Source organism: Carassius auratus, unplaced genomic scaffold, assembly GCF_003368295.1.
Source record: "Carassius auratus strain Wakin unplaced genomic scaffold, ASM336829v1 scaf_tig00007763, whole genome shotgun sequence".
Lineage (NCBI taxonomy): Eukaryota > Metazoa > Chordata > Actinopteri > Cypriniformes > Cyprinidae > Carassius > Carassius auratus.
Window position 1 is genome coordinate 633090 of NW_020523877.1, and position 5455 is coordinate 638544.

A 5455-nucleotide genomic window follows, 5' to 3' on the forward strand; every position below is an offset into this window, starting at 1 on the left:
TTCTCCAGACAAAGAGGGAACTGCTCCATCTTTCAAGAATAATCTTTGTGTGAATCCGGCATTAAACTGATTGAGATTGAGGAAGCTGTCCTCAGCAAAATGTGCTGCACATAGTTTTACATGTGGATTTTAATTTTCGGGAACCGAGTTAAACATAAATTGTAACCATTAACACTAGAAGCGCCAGAATTCTACTACTAGAACAGCCGTGAGCGGTCATTTTGACCGCTATATTATAAACGCTATAATCTCTAAATAATAAATAAATTGCCCAAATGAGAGATTAATGTATTAACTGTGTTAGGATATCTTTTAAAAAAACAAATAACACCAACATTTACATTTTTTATTTAGTTAAAAATGATAATTATAAATTTAGAAATATTCGCATCATTTCATAGTAAAATGTAATTATTGCATATTCAGTATTTCTCTGTATTTATTTTACATAACTCAGAACAACAAAATAACATTTAAAATGATCTATTTGATTATGAAAAAAAAAATGTTACAACATTTATGATACATTATAACACAGAACATAAGCTGGAAACAAGCAGCTCTAAAGTTAAAAAGAGTCACGAACGAAGTTTGGAACCATAAAACAATTATGCTACAAATTCTATATTAAATAAATCTATATCGTGCTCGGCTATTTAAGATTCACAGTCAACACAAGTTACTTCTGTTCTTCTCGCACAATTTCCACACACGGGTTTGTGGCATTTGCAGCAGGTGTCGTGCGTTTTATTTTGTTTGCAGATTCTCCGCACCTGGCACTGTCTCCGTTTTGGTGTCAGTTGCGGGGGTTGATTTTTTTGGTTGGGACCTTGTGTCAACTGCGATGCTGCCCTTTTTCCCTCCATGAACTCCGCTCTCAGCTCCTCTGCCAGTCGCAGCAGGAACTTCCTCCGGGCAATTTTGCTGCTGGTGCACTCCTTGAAGAGGATGTGGGCATTGATTCCAGCAAGGTCGAGGATGTTGTAAAATACAGCCACTGGCCATCTACGCGTACCGCCCGTGAGTATGCCCGTGCCATCTGATCTAGGACATCCACCCCATACTTGGTGTTGTTGTAATAGGTCACAGACTCCGGCTTTGCTTTCGGCCCATCGCTGATGCCCACGCTTGTGTGCACGGAGCTCAAAATGCACACATTCTTCCTCGGCTTTCCCTGGTATATCGTGAGCGTCGCATCCGCACATTTTATCACTTTTGTGTTATACAACTCCGCTTGCTCTTTTGCGGAGGGGGGCAACTCGCGCTTACTTTTTCCCATAGTGCCAACCAGGCTGGTCTTCTTGGCCTGTAAGGCGGTGGCCAGTTTCAGTGAAGTGAAGAAATTATCCGTTGTAATATTTCTTCCCTTACCCAAGAATGGCTCCGCCAGTTTCAGCACCACACTCTCTCCCACGAGCTGACCTCTGCTCCGTGCCTCTTCTTTACCCAGAAACGGAGCCCCGTTCAGCATGTATTTCGAACGGACATCAGCAGCCAGCCAAAATTTGATGCCAAATTTATCAGGCTTATTCCCCATGTACTGAAGAAATCTGCACCGGGCCTTGGTGGGGAACAGCTGCTCATCTATGGTTATGTCAGCACCGGGCTTGTAACAGGCTATGCTGTTCTGAATAAACTTGTTCCAAGTGGCCGATACCAGGGCAAACCTGTCATCCTGCAGACGCACACGTCGGGTTTCTTTTTTATCGAACCGCAGAAATCTCATTATCTCCCTGAAGCGATTTCTGGCTATGGTTTCTTTAAAAAACGGGAAGCCCCATTTCTCCGACCAAAGGCTCCCCAAATCCATGTTCTTCGCACCCTGTGCTCCACGGATATATAACAGAGCTATGAAGGCTTTCAGTTCAGCCACTGTCAGGTCCCATGAGCTGTCACCACGGTGCTGATGTGCCTCAGCCACAGTGCAGTCCCTGATGTGTTTCAACATGCCATCGTCAAACAAACACAGAAAGGCAGTGAGCGCATCTTCGATGTTGCGCTTCGCGTGCGCGGTGGGACCGGCAGCTTCAGTCAGAACATTTTGGCCTTCTCCCTGGACGTTCAGTTGACTGAAGGATGGTCCACACCGTCCCATCCTTTCCCTTTTCCACAGCCACCTCCGGCCGAGATGACTCTAAGGGCGGGCTGAGCACTCCAGCTGGCTCAAGTGCAGGTACTGGTTCGGGAAGGCCTGGGACAACAATATAACACTAATAAGAATAATAATAACAAAAATATAATAATAATAATAATAATATCACAATAATAATAATATTCTAATAATAATAACAATAACAATTACATAAGAATGATAGTAATATTCTAATAATAATAATAATTTTATAATATTATAAGATAATAAAATAATAATAATAATATGAACAGCAGAACTAGTAAATATGGGCATCCAAGTTTACCTGGAACGTCAGCTGTGAATGGAACATCTGGTTCCCTAATCTCCGAGGAAGGTAACCGCCTCTTTTTCCTTTTTACGGACTCTGACTCACTCTCTGATGAGGATGAACTGTTGTCTTGCACCCAGGAAAGGTCGCTGTCACTTTCCACCTCAGACAGCGCCCCTGCATCAGAGTCATCACTGTCCAGATTGTGAAGCATTTCCAAGGCCATGGCAAAAGTCATATTTCTCTTCATTCTATTATTTGTATTAGACATTTTCTAAACGCTCCCTATAAACTCTTTATAAATTTATTTTTTAAAAGGCAATAATAATTTGTAGTCCAAGAATTTGTATTTATAATCAAATGAGCATATGCTAATAGTACTGGTGACGCTGACAGAGACAATAAACCGCGGGAAAGAACAATAGAATCGCGTGAGATTTAGAGCGGTCAATATGACCGTTATGGCTTTAATAGGTAGAAATGCTCATATTTTTTTTGCCTTTTATGTAATTTATATAAAATCTATTGTAAGTAAAAATAGAAACACTTTTAGGAAAAGTCACAAACCAGCAAGATTGTATTTTTTTATTCAACAAAGTTATTGTACATATACATTTCAAAACGGTCATTTAGACCGTCATGGCAGTTCTAGTGTTAATCTTGCAGAGACGGCGAGCTTGAGCGGGGAGTTCTTTGTCGTGAGTGAGCAGGAGTAAGTATTCTGATTAATTATTTTGTATAGTATTTTAAAATGTAATGCCAGTATGCCATATTAAGTTAATTGCCTGCGAGCTTCTCCTCCTGTCTGTACGGTAATGCGACAGAGAGCCGAGTGGTTATGAAGCAATCGTTAGCCTATTGTTTACAAAAACTGTTTATACTGGGCCATTATGTAACATAGAAGGTAATGGAGCCCTTTATACATTGTCGTGTATATTTAGAAATAAATAACGGACAAACAGAGTCTTTAAACGCCTCAGATGTAAAGTTATTCGCTGTCAAAGTGACGCCAAAATGAATGGGAGTCAATGGGAATGATAACGCAAGTGAAGTTCTGCTACAAGATGGCGGCACCCGGCCGACTTCAACTTCCAGTCGACTTCCTTGCCGCCTGGTGACAGCGATCGGTTACGGCAAAACAGTATTTATTATTTTAACTTCCTGATAAAATGGCCAAAAATGGTAATCCTTAATTTCAAAAGTAACAACTGAAAACAGCACAGACGTTTGTTTTATTTTTCCTGGTTTCTACAGAGCTGGTAATTTTAATAAGAATCAAATCAGTTCAGCTTTGAGAATGAAAACTAAACTGAATGTGTCTTCAATCTTCATGTCTTCGCTCTCCTCTTTAATAAACTCCATCTTTATAAAAGAGTATTTATGTGTATGTATTTATGTGAGTATTTATCTGTGACAATAATTACAGTCAGTAATAATTAATTTAACATTCATATACAATTCTCTAAACGAGCTGTATTGATTCAGACACTTGTTATGATTAAAAGCACACCTTCAGCTGAATCACAGACGCAGAAGATCCTCCTTTTTTCTTTCTGCTGAAGCCTGATTTGTTCACGTTTGTGTAGCTGCACAGACCAATGGTGCTTCAGCATGCCAAAAGGGGCGGGGCCACTGCTATATTAGTCACTGGTAGCGCCGTTCATCAGATCATTGATTGAAGCGATGAGCGTTGACTCATGCAGCTTGTAGTGCAGCAGGAGGCAAAACTCTCGTTCTCTTATCTAATCGAAGTGCTCTCTTTCAAATGTTCACTCTCGTTATACACAGGAACAATCACACCTCACTAGCGCAGCAGTGTGACGTCACACCACCAGACCAAAATAAAAGTATTGTTTGATAGAATTTTACATTAGAATACGACTATAATTGAGGCAAAGGATGGACTGAGTTAATACTGAATATATATATATATATATATATATATATATATATATATATACACACACACACACATATACACACATATAATTAAAATAAATCACATTTCAGCTTTATATGGTTAAAGTGGATTTCATTAAAGATCCATGACTAAAAGATTACATCAACCCTCTTAATGGAAATCTTTAATTAAAATGGTTTCAATAATTTCTCCTAAATGTCAATAAAATGTGATTCACCATAGATTATCTTTATTAAAATCAGTATATAATACTTTCTAAATACTTTAATAATAAATTACAATTGAATTACATTCATGCATTTAGCAGACGCTTTTATCCAAAGCGACCTACAGTGCATTCAGGATATCAATTTTTACCTATCATGTGTTCCTGGGGAATCAAACCCCCAACCTTGCGCTTCATAGCACGATGCTCTACCATTTGAGCTTCAGGAACACAATATAATATAAACAAGTCTCCTATTAAGCTCTCAGATTTTAGAAATTTATTAACAAACACAATTTTCTTGCCTTTATCAGATCCACACTGAACAAATCTGTCCTTACTAAAGATTGTATAGAAAGTGATCTTGCTGATTTCAGTGATAATGTTCTTTTATATGAGCAATGTTTTATAATACAGTTTTCACAGCATGAAGGAAAAATATATATGCAGCAAAACTATGTCAACATCTTCAGTTGTTGCTCCTCATCTTCACTTAATGAAGTTTCATAACAAGGTTCGAAGGAGCACGTCAGATAATTATTAGCACAGCCTAATTAGCACAGGTGGAGCACACTTAAGATAATCAACCCTAGGGTATAAATACAGCTGACTTACCTGTCTCCATTGATATCAGCACCCCATCTCCTCCACTTTTCAGCACGCGAAATACGCATTATAAAAACTTCAGCTAATTATATGTCAGTGTGAACTTGTGAATGAAGAGTGAACAGTTCAGTTAATAATAACAAGATGTTAGTTTATTTGGAACTCCAGAAGTACAGCCATCAGAATTAAAAGTGAATATGTTTTAATATTAGTGTTATGATTTTAGTGAAGTGGTGCTTCAGTGGCAAAACTCGGCCTGTAACCCCCCCCATGATGTCTGTGTGATGTTGTGGAGACATAATATAAGCACTTTAAGTAAGG

General features: G+C 38.8%; 1 pseudogene; it reads right to left on the minus strand.

The window, feature by feature from the left end:
• Positions 1 to 302: 302 nt before the first annotated feature.
• LOC113071648 (uncharacterized) lies at positions 303 to 2185 on the minus strand (annotated as a pseudogene).
• Between the last annotated feature and the right edge of the window lie 3270 nt (positions 2186 to 5455).